A 17,831-nucleotide genomic window follows, 5' to 3' on the forward strand; every position below is an offset into this window, starting at 1 on the left:
CTCCAAAATGTTTGGAGGTCGAATAGATCAGTACCCAATGGGGAAGGTGTTTGTTCAAATCTATCAGCGATTCAGTGGCCAGGAAGTTGAGTTTTAACCTCAGGAGAACAGGCTTTCTCCCAAGATTGCTAGTAAATTCTAGTGTTAGCTGTGTCCCTAATCCCTGAGAATGGCACAACCCATGTGGTGCACTCGGCAGTGAAGAGATTCACAAAGGGATGGAAGCTGCTGTAAGATGTTTTATTTGAAGGATTAGGACAGAGCTTGATCTCTGCAGGGCAGATGAATACAGTTTAGCTGCGAGCAGGGTGGTGAAAGGCTTAACGTTTTCCAGAATGGCAGTACAAACTAGCTGGGTTGGTTTTAGACCATTCAGTTTACAAAACCAGAAACCCATTCTCTCTGCCAGCTGTAGCGTCCCTGCAGCAGTAAAATTCCCAGCATGGATATTTCAAGGTGCGCTTGATTCCTTGCTGGTCGGTCCTTGAAAAGTGTCCACATGCCAAGATTCATGGTCGGGTTTGTGCTCTTCAGATTTAATCATTTCATGACTAATTAATGTAGTCATTCCCACAGTGCCCTGGGAAAGGAGGATGATTATTGAAGGTTAATGTCATCACAGCACATTCTGTGACTTGAATTGTTACAAAAAATGTTCAAGGTATTTAATTGAACCAATAAGTAACAATATAATTACATTTAATAATGTATGTCCAACCACATTTATTTGTCCCTCTGTGAGGCCGGTAACTGCCTATAACTCCAGTTGTGTATATGAGAAACTTAAATCCATTAGCTTTCTGTTTTCCCTTTTATTATGCATCCTCAGCTGCTTTCTGATTTGCTCCCATTGGGGGTCAGCTACGGGTAATGTAGCAAATACAGGCAGCTGTGTGGGAGGATATTTGAAAACGCATGAGGAATTTGAGGGCCAAGCACACAACCCAGAAGTCCTGTCAGCTTAGTCCATATGAAGGAGGTTCTGTTCCATCTTCTTTGCCCAGAAATAATAACACATCGTTTTACTATGGCCATGGATCTCAAAATATTTTAGGTTCCTTAACCCTCCCTATCCCCACTTTAACCCTACTTTGCTGAAGTTCACTAGTGTGCCCAAAGTTAGATGGAGGGGCAGAGGCAGGGATGTTACTTGATTCCTAAGCCTCTGCTCTAGCCAATAGACATCACTGTCCCCTAGAATATATATATGCTTCAGAAGCACAGAAAGGAATGGAATGGAAAGCACCCAGGCTATTCAGGAAGCTTCCCCTAGCAAGATGCAGAGAGAGTGAAATTAAATGAGATACTCTACAGTGAGGCTGAGAATTTAAATGCAAAGAAATCAAGATGTTCCAGTGTTAAGGATCTGAGCCACTGAAACATTAGCTTAGCCACCTTGTGTGTCTTTGGTATTACACAGACCCACCAGTGAATAACGTGTGTACTGTGATACTGAGGGTGGTGCCTTGAAAGGCTGAGTTTCCCAGGCAAAGGGTCTAGGTGTGGCACCTCAAAGCTCTTGTTATATGCAGTCAGTTGGAGCAGAACACAGAATAAAGCAGATCTCTTGCAAGTGCCTTGAACACTGTCCATGGGCTTGATTGACAAAAGAATATAGGCATGGGGACACTAAGCATCACCACCCCTAGCTTTTAGGTGCCTAGAAAAAGAACAATGTCTGGCAAGAGATCTCCCCTCAGAATGGCTTGTGTTTTCTGTAGTACAAGATATAAAATAAATGATGTATGTAGAAGGCCTTGTCTTGTGCCTGTTGCATCAATGGGAGGCTTGTAGAGGGCACATATTGCTCCCTGTGTAAAAGAATTGGGAGAAACTTTCAGTGCTGGAAATCCCATATCTCAGGACAGCTTTAAAACCAAATAGGTTGAAGCACTGGAGAAGCAAGGGCAGTGTCGCATTGGCAGTCAGAGTCGCTAATAGCTTCCCTGACTCTGGTCTAGAGTTCACAAGAATGTCAACAACATCTCTGCAAGCCAAGCTGCAGGAGGCAGATTTCTCACTTTTTCTTCACCAGCAGAAAGTGATGTTTAGATTCTCATTGACCAGGTTCCACAGTGAGGGAGAAATTAATCCCATTGGCTATCTCTTCTTACCGGCTAGCTGGGAGCTGAGGGAGTTAGGGATGCTGACCATATGTCAGCACCAAGACGGGGGACTATTGTAATGATCAGATGGCTCCTCCCAGGGATAGTCCAACAAGCCCCATCATTTTCAGCAAGCTGCAGAAAGGGGCAAAATGAAATCCCAGGCTTACTTCAAAGAGCAGCTGCCCTCCCTCTGGTGTTTAATTTCGTTAATTTATGTTTGTTGAAATAAAGCCAATTAAGCTAATTTATCTTCTTATCAATCATGCCTCTGCTTTCATTACTCAGCTGTAGAAGTGGCATCATTTGTTTTATGGCAGACAGCAAGGATGATCAGAGCCAACCTGCACACAGGGCCACCTGCAACAGGCAGCTCAAGGAGAAGATGGCACGGAAACAAACCATCCTAATGTGCAGGAAGAACAGAAAATATGGCAGGCGACCATCTTGGCTTAACAGTGAAATCTTCGGTGAGTTTAAACTCAAAAAGGAAGCTTACAAGAAGTGGAAATTTGGACAGATGACTAGGGAGGAATATAAAAATACTGCTAGAGCATGCAGGGGTGCAATCAGGAAGGCCAAGGCACAACTGGAGTTGCAGCTAACAAGGGATGTGAAGAGTAGCAAGAAGGGTTACTACACATATGTTAGCAAGAAAAAGGCCACATAGTGACAGATGATGTACTCAATGCTTTTTTTTGCCTCAGTCTTCACAGACAAGATCAGCTTCCAGACTACTGCACTGGGCAACACAGTATGGGGAGGAGGTGAGCAGACCTCAGTGGTGAAAGAACAGGTTACGGACTATTTAGAAAAGCTGGACATGCACAAGTCCATGGGTCCAGATCTAATGCATCCAAGGGTGCTGAGGGAGTTGGTTGAAGTGATTGCAGAGTCATTATCTTTGAAAATTTGTGGCGATCGGGGGAGGTCCTGGATGATTGGAAAAAGGCAAATATAGTGCTCATATTTTAAAAAGGGAAGAAAGAGAACCTGGGGAACTACAGACTGGTCAGCCTCACTTCAGTCCCCATCAAAATAATGGAATAGATCCTCAAGGAATCTATTTTGAAGCACTTGGAAGAGAGAAAGGTGATCAGGAACAGTCAACATGGATTCACCAAGGGCAAGTCATGCCTGACCAACCTGATTGCTTTCTATGATGAGATCATTGGCTCTGTGGATATGGGGAAAGCGGTGGATGTGATATTTGTTGACTTTAGCAAAGCTTTTGATATGGTCTCCCACAGTATTCTTGCCAGCAAGTTAAAGAAGCATGGATTGGATGAATGAACTATAAAGTGGATAGCTGGCTAGATCATCAGGCTCAATGGGTAGTGATCAACGACTCGATGTCTAGTTGGCAGCTGGTATCAAGCAGAGTTCCCCAGGGGTCGGTCCTGGGGCCGGTTTTGTTCAACACCTTTATTAATGACCTCAATGACGGGATGAATTGCATCCTCAGCAAGTTCACAGATAATACTAAGCTGGGGGGGAGAGGTAGATATGCTGGAGGGTAGGGATAGGGTCCAGAATGACCTAGACAAATTGGAGGATTGGGCCAAAAGAAATCTGATGAGGCTGAACAAGGACAAGTGTAGAGTCCCGCACTTTGGAAGGAAGAATCCCATGCACCGCTACAGGCTGGGGACCAACTGGTTAAGCAGCAGTTCTGCAGAAAAGGACCTGGGGATTACAGTGGACGTAAAGCTGGATCTGAGTCAGCAGCGTACCCTTGTTGCCAAGAAGGCCAATGGCATATTGGGCTGTATTAGTAGGAGCATTGCCAGCAGATCGAGGGAAGTGATTATTCCCCTCTATTCGGCATTGGTGAGGCCACACCTGGACTATTGTGTCCAGTTTTGGTTCCCCTACTACAGAAGGGATGTGGACAAATTGGAGAGAGTCCAGCAGAGGGCAACAAAAATAATTAGGGGGTTGGGACACATGACTTATGAGGAGAGGCTGAGGGAACCGGGGTTATTTAGTCTGCAGAAGAGTGAGGCGGGGATTTGATAGCAGCCTTCAACTACCCGAAGGGGGGTTCCAAAGAGGATGGAGCAAGGCTGTTCTCAGTGGTGTCAGATGACAGAACAAGAATCAGTGGTCTCAAGTTGCAGTGTGGGAGGTTTAGTTTGGATATTAGGAAACACTATTTCACTAGGAGGGTTTGAAGCACTGGAATAGATTACCTAGGGAGGTGGTGAAATCTCCATCCTTAGAGATTTTTAAGACCCGGCTTGACAAAGCCCTGGCTGGGATGATTTAGTTGGTGTTGATCCTGCTTTGAGCAGGGGATTGGACTAGATGACCTCCTGAGGTCTCTTCCAACCCTAATATTCTATGAGAAGCAGATTCTGATGGCCAAGGACACAGCTTTTCAGTTGGCTTTTTACTTTATATGTGTATTGCCTTGCCATACCCCTGTATTATCTCCATCTTACATAGGGGAAACAGAGGCACAGAGCGATGTCATGCCTTGCCAACTGTCACACAGCAGGTACTTGATCTCATGAGTTCTGGCTGCCAGACCCCTGTTCTAACCACTGCTAAACACGCCATGTTTAATTTTTGTAGCCACCACAGGATAAAATAGCTTGATGCCCCTTGGAAAATACACTTGTGCACTGTAAAGGACTGGCAGATCATGTTTGTAATCATGTATGAAGCTGAGGAAACTCCATAAAACATCGAACCCAAAGCTAATCAGCCTATTGATAGTCCAAACTTTTCATTTCAGCTAATCAGTATGTTTTGTGATTGGTCACCCATGCCACATGGTATTGTTTCACCTCTTTGATTGGGCAACTGAAACTTTTTAAAGAGGGAAACACTGAAATAAGGACTCACAATAACAAATAATGTACTAATGTCTACTGCTGCTATTTTAAGTTGGTCTAAGGTGCTTATATCACCATGGCGTCTGCATCTCATATCTTCCCTTATGTGAGTTTTCAGATGAAAAAGCTGAGACAAAGCTCCCTATTTGTGAGGTTTGCCCATCACTGGGGATTTATTTGGGGATTTGCTAACCCCTAAGGATGCCTCTCCTCTGCAGAATTCTCTTGGCTGAGTCTGGCTGATACACTTGCTTAGACCTATTTCTCCAGACCACCCTTCTAAGCAACAATTGGCATTTGGCTCAGTTTCCTGGAATATGCAAACTACTCGCCCTTCATTACAATTCTGCATAGCTACTTAGCTTGCTCAGACCCATCAGCACTTCCTGTGGTGGCTGCTTTGGTCACAGACACTTGTGTGACTTAAAAAAGTCTGTCTCAGGTGCAGAAGATACTAGCAGGGAGCAGGGAGGTATTAGTTGTGTGGGTGTGAATGCTTGTGCATAGATGTGCTCCTGCACACGTGTCTGCACACCTAAAGAGCACAATGAGTTTTGAAATGGAATTTGTCCTTGACTTTTTCTGTTCTGTTTTCTTTACTTTCACAAGGAAACTGAAATTGGAAATGAACTTGGAAAAATGTTCTGTAAAAAGAAAAGTTCTAAGGAGAAATAATCTATAATATTTTAAAGAAATGTGATAGAGAAAAAAGGTCATTTTGATACAGAGCTTCTATCGATCCAGCTACAGTTCCTATGAGAATTTAAAAAAGAAAACTTTAGCAATGCCCTAAGAGTCCTCACCAAGGCTTTACAAGACATCCAGTGGAGAAAGCTTAATTTAATTTATATATTTATATTTTCAAACAGTGAATTCCTGGGAAAACAAGCCCTTGATGGGATTTATGTTTTTTAGCTAAATGTGATCACTGATTTAGGAAAACATTGCCTGATCAGTGGCAACTGGTCTTCGTTTGTCTAACCTGCTGAAATATTCAAAACAAGAGTTAAAGGCACAAAATGGGTTTATCAGCAGACACTTTAGGCAGCTGTACCTTCTCCAAGGAGGAAGCAGTGTCTAGTGTAGTTAAATCTGGAGCTGGGAGGCTGGAAATGAGTCTAAATTCTAGCTCTGCCATAGAGGTCATCTGACAAATCTTGCTCTGTGCCCAACCTAAAAGGGTCAGGTTAGGGTTAACTCCTTCGTGTTTATAAAGTGCTTTGAGATCCGGAGATGGAAGAGACGATAGAGTAGAAGAATTTTATGATTTTTATTATTCTATTCCTCATATACGGCAGTTTGAATAGTTTTACAAGTGCAGCCGTTACGTGAAATGGACAGTCCTTAACAGAGGGTCAGGGGTCACCAGACACTGATGCATGCAAATACCAGAAGAAACGCTAGAATGTAAAATGTTGCTTTGCAGTTTCAAACTGCAGAGTAAGAGAGATTGTGCAACAGATAATGAACAAAATGACATATAGGTGTGTGTAGAAAAAAAAAACAAACTCCATTTTTATTTGAACTTGCCACATCTGTGCTCACCTTTTTCCTCTCTAAGTCTTCAGAAGGCAAAAGCAGTGATGAAGACTATGCCTATGTTAGTTTATCTGCCCATCTTCAAAATGGTAGCCAGGGTACTGCTTCCCTCTGGTTCAGACATCTGTGGTAGCTGAGAGGGAGGATGGGTGTGTGGCTAAGTCTGGGCTGGCCTGGGAATGAGGAAATCTGAGCTCAGTTCCTAGCTGTGTCTTAGACTTTCCATATCACCTTAGGGGCACTTGGCCTCTGTGTGCTGCATTTTCCCCTCAATATAATGGTACCTCGCAACCTCAGAGGAGTGTTTTGCTCATAAATCCAACCATATTCAGGAGATACTCAGCTACTAGGGTGAGGGAGCTATATAAATACGTAGAGAGCATCACAGGGAAGGTTCTTCTCTCCAGTTTGTACAACTAGGGTTTTGTTTGTATGTGTTTTGGGTTGGGTGCACAGGTGCGGACTTTTATTTTTTTTTCCCTGTGGGTGCTCCACCCCTGCTTCACCCCCTCCCCTGAGGCCGCCACTTGCTGGCTCTCTGCCCTCCCCCAAGCGCTTCCCGCTAGCTGCCAAATAGCTGATTGATGGAGGTGCCTAACAGCTGATTGGCAGTGCCACGGAACAGCTGTGGCTGGTGCGTGCTGAGCACCCACTGTTTTTCTTCATGGGTGCTTGAGTCCCAGAGCACCCATGGAGTCGGTGCCTATGGGTGGGTGGCAGGGAGTTGTAAAGCAAACTCCTGGTAGTTGTAACCTACCTGTGACGCATGTTATCTCTCCCTCTCTGTAGGCTGGTCCAGAGTGTATCAGCTGGCTACTGTGACCAGCTAATAGAATTAGTCCTTTAGCTCAAGATGTAGCTGTAGCGCTAAGGTCTTGAGTTCAACCTCTGCTGGTAAACTCTACTGATACAGGAGCTGGATGTCATAACACAGTCCTCAAAAAACAAAACAAAAACAGAAAAAAGTTAAATAGCTACTGATAGCATCTTGGCCTTTGACTCTTATCATCAGCATCATAGGGTACATAGGAAATGTTTGCCTTCAGATATCTGCTACTGGTCGCTGATGAGAGTGTGATCAAATGTTTGGCCCCAGCAGGATAAATCAAATAAATAGACTTGGGAGGCATTGGGTCACCACATAAAAGGAACATTTTGTGTGTATGTCTTGTTTTCTCCAGCATGCTCTATAAAAGTTTATATAGAGTCCCAAATCTACCTGGAAGTAAAGAGATTTGAAATATACAGGGCACAGAAAGTGATTTCACATATTGCAGAAATCATAGCGCGAGATTAACAGTACACAGGACAATATAATGACTGCATACTTCATAAAAGAGGAAAATACACACAGCTGATAGACCGACTCCTAGATGCTGGGCCTGGAAAGTGTGCTATGGATTATGTAGTCTATCCTACACTCTGACACTAGTGCAAGATTATCCTCTATAGGGATGTGTTTTATCTGAACTCCACTTGGTGGTGAGGAGTAGTGAAGAGCTTTCAATACCCTTTTTTAGAACAATATTGAATTTTTCCATTGGCAATTTATGGAAATTCCCCTTTGACTTATCTCCATAATATCACCTTCAATCATTTCTTCCCCTCTCAAGTATTTTATAGACAGCTATTATCACACTCCCTGTCCTCCCTTTTCTAAACCAAGTACTGTCTGTTAAAAATGCTACCTGGGTTAATTGCTTTTGAATATTGATTTTAAGATTGATTGTGTTCCCATTGAAGTCCAGGCCAAAGCTCCAGCTGACTTTGAGAGCAGGACTGGGCCTTTTGCGTCTAAATCACTTTGAATGAGATGTACTTAGAACGAGATATTCAAAAGGGGTCAGCACCCAGAGCTTGGGCTACATTCTCCAAGGAGCACCAGCGGGCTGGGTCCTAAGCGCTTTTGAATATCTGCTTGAAAGTGTCGCAGCAGAAGCTGGTGGATGCTGAGCCCTTTTGAAACTTTGGCCGAAGTGTTGCAATGGGAGGGGCTAGTTGCTGAGCATTTATAAATATTTAGTCCCAATCCTGGGTGCTGAGCACTGGAAAATGTGCGTGGAGCTTCTTTTTCTTTTTAAGTCCCCACCCTGAAGAGCTTCCACTTTGTCATCTCTTCGTCTGTAAAGCACCATGTATGTTTATGGCACTGTAAGGGTATAATAACTAATATTAATAAACACTAGAACTTTACTCTCTGAATGCTTATTCCCTTTAGCTTTAGGTTCTTATTCTGTGAACAGCTTCTCATGCCAGTGTTTCTCTCATGCTTCACGTCCAAGGCTGGTTGGCTACTACCTTGCTTCACCCCACACCTACCTTTTCAGTCATTATCCAACAAATACCCTCATCAAACACCCCACTGCTAAGGCCCTTAATGCTCTCAAAGCAGGAAGCTGCTGCTGGCCACAGACTCTGCTTCTGCTGGAGGATTATATAGAGGCGAGTAGCTGCCAGGAAATCTTTTCGGGGGTAGAATGTCCCCAGTCGTCAATTTCCGCTCTGAAGCAAATCGAACTGGAGAGCAGGAGCACAATGAACACACACATCAGTGATGGGAGGAGAGAGTGCCACCGTTCTCTCCTCCCCTGCCTCCCCTCATGATCAACACTGTAGATCAGGCAGCCTCATGCTATGTTCCTGAGTTGCTATGATTTCAACGTGCGTAATCTCGACTGGTGCATTCTCTGTTGAGCAGAAGACTGCGTTTGCCAATCAGCTGACAGTCTTGCCGGGCACACTGACATCTTACTGCCTGCAAGTATTTAATCTGGTTTAGCAGTTAATATACCATGCAAAAAACTAGAGGGCATGCACTTGTGTCTCTGTGTCTAGAATGGCACACTGGCCACAAATGAACGTAATATAGCCCAGTGGAAGTGGTTAGAGCAGAGGATTGGGTGCCAAGATTCCTCAATTCTGTGCTCAGCTGTGCTACCATCTCATTGTGGATACATCTACCCAGCTGCTGGGATTCCCGGGCTGGGCAGACGTACATGTGCTATCTGTGCTTGAGCTAGCTCCTAAAGAAAGCAGCGTGGCTGTGTCACCACACGCAGCGGCTTTGCTGCACCCGTTTTAAAAAAATAAAACACACTCCTAGCGAGAGAGACAGAGATTTGACTCCTGTGTAGGACAACGTTGCTCTGATCATATTCATTTCTTCTTCTTCCATTATTCAACATTATATTTCCCTTTTGGCATCATGAATTCATGAACCTTTCCGTTCCAATAGTAACCAAAAAGACCTCTGCTCTTAGCAGAGTGTGTGTGTCTATTTCACCTATTTTTTTATCCTATATAAAAATCTGGCCTTAAGCACAGTCTCTCAGCCTGGAAATAATAAAGTAAATTTCACTGGATGTGGAAAAAGTAAGTTGAGACATTACAAGTGCTTGGGACCATAAGCGGCTGCAGGCAGACATTTAATAACAACGAAAAGCATCAGTTCCTATATAAGGTGCTGGGTAATGGGTTTAAATAAAAGGCCCAAAAAGAAGTGTTTAATTTACACTTAAGCAAAACAATTGTGAGTAAATTAAACACTGATTGTAAAGATGCTGACTAATTAAGATGTACTAATTATATAAAACTCAATTGTTGTGCAATTTTTACACAATTACCCCTGAACAAATATTTAATTACATTCCCTTTAATACATTAAACCAATATTGCTTTTTCCCTCCCTAAGCTGCTAGATAGGAATATGTGAGCACTGAATTGATGCAGAATAAGAGAGCCAGGTATTAAATGAATTTGTTGAATTGCACTTACATTTTTAGTTTTAAAAAGTTTAGTAGCAAAACACTCAATTATATACTGTAACATATAGGTGATCTGAAGAGTGTATAGTGGCTTTACAGACTAATTGTTTTAGTTAATTGAATTAATTAGTGGATGTTTGCAAAGTGATTTGAAGACATAAATCGCTATATAAGTACCATAGTAGAATTATTATTATTATACTGAACACTAAGCTGTCTCCCAGGAGTGAACTGAGAGAACCTTTAGATGGTTAAAGAGGGGACCAGGGAGTGGAGAGGATTTATTTACTTGAAGTTCTATTTCTAAAGTAGGATAAAAGTAAACTAAAGACTATAATGTAGAATCCAAACTATATTCAGTAGGGATGAGTGAAGCAATTTAGACAAAAGAAAACAGTTACAACTTTGCCCCAAATTCAAAATGAATACTACATCAAGTTGTTCTGGAGGGGTTCAAAAAGTTCTGAATACTTTCCCTCAAATTTTCACACACCTAATAGACTAAGATTTATAGATTTTAGGGCCAAAAGGAACCACTGTTATTATTTAGTCTGACCTCATGCATTACACAGGCCGTAGAATTTCATATAGCAATTTCTGTATCAAGCCCAAACTTCTCTAACTTCTGTTTGAGCCATAGCATGTCTGTTAGAAAGTAATCCAGTCTTTTAAAACTTCCTAGCTGTGAAAACAGTAGGACAATGGAACAGACTGCCTCAGGAGGCGGTGGAAGCTCCTTCACTGGAGGTTTTCAAAAGGAGTCTGGATAGCCATCTGTATGGGATGGTCCAGTGTTCTCAACCTGCGGCCCGTGAGCCACTTGCGGCCCAATCAGTGCAGAGCTGAGGCCCACGTGACATCCTCAGGGCCATACAGGTAGTATTGGATGCGGCCTACAATAGTAAATAGGTTGAGAACCACTGGTTAGGTGCAACAAATCCTTCATCTTGGCAGGGGGTGAGACTAGATGACCCTTGAGGTCCCTTCTCACCCTACGGTTCTATGACTCAGACCAGCGGCTCTCAACCTTTTTCTTTCTGAGGCTCCCCCAACATGCTATAAAAATTCCACAGCCCAGCTGTGCCACAACAACTGTTTTTCTGCATGTAAAAGGCAGGGCTCATGTTAGAGAGTAGCAAGCAGGACAACTGCGCTGTGCCCCACACCACAGGGCGGCCCATGAAGCTAAGTTGCTCAGGCTTCAGCTTCAGCTCAAGGTGCAGGGCTCGGAGCTCTGGGCTTCAGCCCCATGCAGTGGTGCTTTGGTTTTCTAACCCTGGGACTCAGCAAGTCTTATGTCGGCCCTGCTTGGTGGACCCCCTGAAACCTCCTCAGGGCTCTCCAGCAGGCCCTGGACCCCTGTTTGAGAACCACTGACTTACATACTTCAAGTGATGGAGAATCTACTGTGTCCTTAGCTAAGTTGCCCCAACAGTTCACAACCCTCACTGTTAACATTTTTTGACTTTGTAGTCTGAATTTGTCTAGCTTCATCTTCCAACCACTGGAAACCATTATAACTTTTTCTGCTAGAATAAAGAGCTGCCTTCTGTCAGAACTGGCTTCCCCGTGTAGGTATCTGTAGACCATTATCAAGTCACCTCTTAACCTTCTCTCAGATAAAAGAAATAGATTGAGCTTCTTAAGTCTCAGTTGCATCTGAAGAAGTGGGGTTTTTACCCATGAAAGCTTATGCCCAAATAAATATGTTAGTCTTTAAGGTGCCACTGGACTCCTTGTTGTCTTTGTGGATGCAGACTAACATGGCTACCCCTAGTACTTAAGTCTCATTGTTTCCTAATGTCCTCCAAGTTCCCTGAATGACCAATCAACTTCCATCCTGTAACACTGATAGACCTTGTAACTTAGGGTAAGATTTTCAAAAGAACCCAGTGTTGGCCAAACTCTGATCACACTGAAGTCAGTAGGAGTACTGGAGGAAAATCCCACCACTGTAATCTAGCTAGTTAAATTGCTTACCTTGAGTGAAATTGTGGCCCCATTGAACTCAATAGGAGCTTTACCACTGATTTTAAATCAGCCGCTATTTCACCCCTTAGTCTGCAGCCTAGAACTCCAACCCTCTCGAACACTGACTTTTCACCATAATCGCCTCCTCCCTAACTAAGAGTCAAGTTGGGTCAGTGTTTGGCTCAATGGGGGAACCCTAAGGTACACCTGCATGCTGCAGGGTTTGGTGTCGGTGAGTGAGTAGTTGGGAGTCTTTCCTTTATGCCAGTGTCCCAGTCCTGTGCTAAGAACAGAGGCATTGTGCTGTGGTGGTGTTTTCTTTTGGCTTAGATGTGAAACTGAGGCTTTGAACTCTCTCTCCCTTGCTCATCAGTGTGATATCTGAGCACAACATTGGATTCTCCCCATGTCTGCAGTATTATTAAGCAATGGAGGCATTAAGGACTAATGTTTTCAAATGGCAAACCCTAATTCTGTGCATACTGTATTTTGTATGGGATTCTTAAAGGAGAAGTTAATGCATGTGAGTTGCAAACAGGCCTTTGCACATGCATATAGGGTATTGGGCAATCAGCTATTAGGTGGAAAATGAGGCCTTCAAATATGTGAGGGGTGGTTGTTTCCGGTATGTAAATTAAGGTAACATGTATCCGGAAAGTGTTCAGTTTTGTGAGGGAACTCCAAATTGTCCTTGTTGTTATATTTTCTGCTGCTCTTACCATGTTCCACTTTTAAAAACAAGGTACTGTAGTTTTGGTTTAAAGTAGGGTGCAGAGTCATTCTGTCCTACATTTGTTCCTCATCTGAGTAACATCTCTTTTTTTCCCCTAAGTCAGTCATTAATTGCTGTGAAAGGTTTCATATCCTATGTGAAATTATAGTTAATTTACTGCCTCCTAGGCTTTGTGCTAACAGCCAGCAGGAATTATCCAAACATATTTTTTTTTAAATCACACAAACAAAGACCAACCCTTTCCTACATACAAATGCTCAAGCTTGCAGGAGCTTTGTCTGCAAATACACAATAGCTGAAATATTCAGCTTGTGCTACCACTTGCCATGAGTATGGGTTTTCTGCAGCTCTCCCTTTTATTCACATCAGTATGTGAATAAAAGGGCATTGAGAGCATAATTGTAGATCATTTCCGCAATGTCAAATAATGGTATTGCGGTAATAACAATTGGTAAGGAAGATGGAATATTAATTATTATTATTCCCAAATGAATGGCAGATGAAATAGTTTGGCTAAAATAAAAATCAGTCTGAATCTATGCCCCAACCTCAAACCAAATCCAAGTTGTCTGATATTTCAAAATATTGAGTGAGCTAATTAGTTCCAGGCTATTTTCTGTTTGTTTAAATTTTGCATGTGACTTTGCATTTCTGGTGTCCATGTGGTACCAGAAACAAAGGCTGGGATTTTCAAAAGAGCCTAAGGAAATTAGGTGATCAAACCCCATGGAAATTCAATGGGATTTGAGCACTTAACTCCCGTAGACTCCTTTGAACATCCCTGACAGAATTGCTGAAATACAGCAACAGAGGCACTGACCTTGAGGTACTTTCAGACTTTATCAAAGCCAAGAAGCACCAAAATTCCCATGAGAATGTATCCGAATGAGGTCTATATACATTTGGATGAGCCTGTGGATCCTGATCTGAAGCAAACTTTTCTAAGTGCATTCAACATCACTAGTCTACCCATAAAGTTTCTGAGTTCAACTGGTTTCAGAGTAACAGCCGTGTTAGTCTGTATTCGCAAAAAGAAAAGGAGTACTTGTGGCACCTTAGAGACTAATAAATAAATTGGTTAGTCTCTAAGGTGCCACAAGTACTCCTTTTCTTTTTGAGTTCAACTGGGTATTTCTCCTTTTTCATCCAACAGTTCCTGACCTTTTTCTGTTACAAGCTGCAGATACTATTTGAACAGGAAAAGAATCCAAGCTGTGCCAATGGGTAGAAATAATTTTTTTAATTGCCACTGCTAGAAGTGGTCATGTTCCTAGATTGCTCAGCAACTTGATGATAAGCTACAGAATCCTTATTCACTAGCTCAGTGGTTCATCCGTAGCACTAGGTGGCTAGTTACAATCAACTGGAAGTTATTCCGTGGCCTATGTGAAATGTCCTAGAGAATCTCAGTCTAGTTCTTACTAAACCTACCCAGTCTGTATCAGTTAGGCCCCTTGTTGGCATTTTCAGTGGAGAGGTCAAAGACTGATGGCTTTGGAGGCTGGAACTACTCTTTAGAGGAGGTTCTGGAAGTCCGGGTTTAGGCAACATGGTGGGCAAGCATGGATCGAGTCTGACACCTCGCACTTAAGTGGTGCATAGGCCTTGTTTTGACCCACTGCACAGGGGTGAAGTTCACCCCCAACACAATAGATTTTTTTTTTCTTTTTTTTGACAACAAATGTTTCTCACTACAATGTCATCTACAGAAAATGTCTCCCAGTTGCATGGAGAAAACATCTTTTTCTTCTAGGAGCAAGAGAATGAGGCTTTATCTGTAGACACTATTTTTCATTAAAGGAGTGGGGGGCGGGGGAAGGGAGAAAGGAAATGGGAGAAAAATCTCTTTCCCCTGTGGAAGGAGAGCCTTGTTTGCATACAGTAAAGCAAATTTGAAAGGGCAGAAGATGCAGCAGGCTGTGGGAATCTGCTCTTCCCAGCAGGGGAATGCAGGCAGGCAGTTTATGATCTTGGAGACTGAGATTAAGTTCTTCCTCTAAGGCAGAGCTTTGCTCTCTTAATACATTTATTTCTCTGCAGTTCCAAGCATTTCTTAGTTACCTTTGCAGTGATGGTTGTTTAGCACAGTCCTGGAGTTTTAACATTCCACCTACACTGAAGGGACTGAGTGCTCTTCATCTGACTGGAAACTCGATGGTATTCAAAGGAATTCACCCTGCAGCGCAGCTCTAAAGGAGGAATTTTAGAGTGGGGGGTTTTAAAAACATGTCTGTGTCCCTTAGGCAGCTTTCAAAATCTAAGCCCGGACTCTATGTAGACAATAGCCCCTGTGGGACTCTGCACAGGGAGATGCATGAACCCTAGAGAGAGTTTCAGAGTAACAGCCGTGTTAGTCTGTATTTGCAAAAAGAAAAGCAGTACTTGTGGCACCTTAGAGACTAACCAATTTATTTGAGCATAAAAGCTCACGATAAGTACACAAGTACTCCTTTCCTAGAGAGAGTGGAAGGTTTCGATTGGATAAGCAGATAGCAGTTTAAATGCTTCTCCTAGTGTGTTCAGTTCACTTCCTGTTTAAGCTGCCTTGCCCATCTGTACACAAAAATGGGTCTATGTGGACAATTTCACCAAGAGCCATATTTTGACTTCCTCTTTCTCACTGGCAATCATGCAAGTAGTCTGCTAAAGTCCATGGCACTATGAGTGTACATAGCTGCTTATCTGTAGGAGGGAGGCGGTCACTGTCTCACTCTAGGATGTCATGAATTCTAACTGAGACGCCTTTTACACTGGAAAGAGCCCAAAGTGAGTGTGTCTGTATGATTCTGATGCCAAAATAGCCATCTTGACCAACCTGCAGATAAAGTGAAATGTGAAGGAGTATAATCTTGCACCAAAAGAAAATGAAAAGTTTTACCCAGTGGCTCAGTTCCCCTGGAATGCCTAGATCAGGAGAGAAAGGAGGATCCAAATTTTAGAGCACTAGCTTAGGTACTGGGTTCAAGTCCTTGCTGTGCCACAAATTTTCTGTGTGAGCTTGGGTAAGTCGCTTTGCCTCTCCGTGCCTCAATTCCCTATTTCTAAAATGGGGGGTAAATAGCACTGTCTATCTCCCAAGGGTGTTGTGAGGCGTTCAGGAGCTACAGCAATGGGGCAATATAAGTACCATAGACAGAAGAAGAGAGAGAAGGTAGCAGCTAACAAGTAAGTGAAACTGCCAGAACCTGGGACTGCCAGGGGATGGATCACTCAATAATTGCCCTGTTTTGTTCATTCCCTCTGGGGCACCTGACATTGGCCACTGTCAGAAGACAAGATACTGGACTAGATGCACCATTGGTCTGACCCAGTATGGCTGTTCTTATGTTTTTAAATAAAAGAGGAACAAAAAGAAGGTGGGAAATTTAAACCAAAATAAAGAGAGACTAGGAGTAAAATTAAGAGGCATTTCCAGAAGGCATTGGGTACCTAATTCCCTTTGTGAACTCAGCCTTAAAATGAGGCAAAGGGAACTGCCTTAAAATGAGTCAAAGGGAACTATGTATGGAATATCAAAATAGCAAATAGCAAATTAAATGATGCAGAGTAAAAAGAAGAGGAAGCCTAGGGAGATAGAGGAGAGGCCACCAGCTGAGAGAGGAGGAAGCAGTTTGTAAATGAGCCACAGAACCACAACACATTGCTTCACGATCAGGAAAGGGACTTTTTGTGCTTCATATTTAGCTTCCAATCCTGCACTGAGATCAGCGAGTGTCCTTGCCTCTCCAACCCATGCCTGTGCAGACATCTGTTAAATTCAGTGGCAGTTGCAATTGTACCCATGCAACCAATGGAATAACTGTCCACAGCAAACATTCCCACAGATTCAACTAGTTTCAAGGAAGGCTATGGTTTGGGCCCAGTTGTACTCGACAATATCTTTTTTAAAGAGAGCTGTTTTACTAACTATTTCCCCATGTTTATTCCGCCCCCCCCCCCTTCCTCAGACATTCTTGACAACTGCTGGAAATGGCCCACCTTGATTATTACTACAAAAGGTTTCCCCCTCCGCCCTCTCTCCTGCTGGTAATAGCTCACCTTACCTGATCACTCTGGTTACAGTGTGTATGGTAACACCCATTGTTTCATGTTCTCTGTGTATATAAATCTCCCCATGTATTTTCCACTGAATGCATCCGATGAAGTGAGCTGTAGCTCACGAAAGCTTATGCTCAAATAAATTTGTTAGTCTCTAAGGTGCCACAAGTCCTCCTGTTCTTTTTGTGGAAGCTTAGTTCTGATATGCACCATTAGCATCACTAGAAAGCACTGCAGAGTGGTTTTGCTTTGGTTTAGTGAAAATATAAACTTTTGCAATGTTCTAAGGTCATTTGGTTAGTGAGATGATAGTTTTATATAGTTATGTTACCCTGAACTGGCTTGGGTTTTAGTTTTGTACTATCCAAAAGTTACACATTTGTAAAATGTAAACAAAATACAGAGTATTCACTATTCAATTTGTAAGTGAAACAAGCATCAAGAACTGTGAAGAGGACTTGGAAGAAGGCTGTTCAGAAGCCAAACGGAACACCCTGGGAGTGTCCCTGATACACTACTCTCCACCAGGGCTACAACTGTAACCATAACTGACTCCTGAACATGATTCTGTAACCATGTTGCCCCATCCCACTCCAAAACAACAAGTTGTGGTTGAACATGCAATTCCCTTGTCGTGGGTTAGCGCATTTAGAACTGTGGTGTAGATGAAAGCCTAAACTCCCATCTGGAGTTAGGGTTTGGGAGGAAAATAAGATTCAGGAAATGGAGGATTCTGAAAACATTGATGGGCTAACACTCTAAAGGGAAATAAGAAAACTCTGAGTATCTATGAACTTTAACGATATGGGCTGTACTAAGCCCCGATTTAGCTTCAAGGGAG

At 42.9% G+C, this 17,831-nt stretch overlaps 1 long non-coding RNA gene across 2 annotated transcripts in view; it reads right to left on the minus strand.

Moving 5' to 3' along the window:
* Positions 1-451: 451 nt before the first annotated feature.
* The window catches only part of LOC311518961, a 43,031-nt gene continuing 25,651 nt past the window's right edge, over positions 452-17,831 (minus strand). Inside the window, exons 2-3 of one of the 2 annotated variants that reach the window (XR_014711158.1) lie at positions 7,242-7,420; positions 452-580 (exon numbers count right to left, since the gene is read on the minus strand). This is a non-coding gene — a long non-coding RNA (uncharacterized lncRNA). Of the gene's footprint in view, positions 581-6,520; positions 6,658-7,241; positions 7,421-17,831 lie in introns of those variants that run through there. The other variant, XR_014711159.1, reaches the window with a different exon arrangement.

The sequence above is a fragment of the Lepidochelys olivacea genome, assembly GCF_965140295.1.
Source record: "Lepidochelys olivacea isolate rLepOli2 genome assembly, chromosome: 3".
Taxonomy (NCBI): Eukaryota; Metazoa; Chordata; order Testudines; family Cheloniidae; genus Lepidochelys; species Lepidochelys olivacea.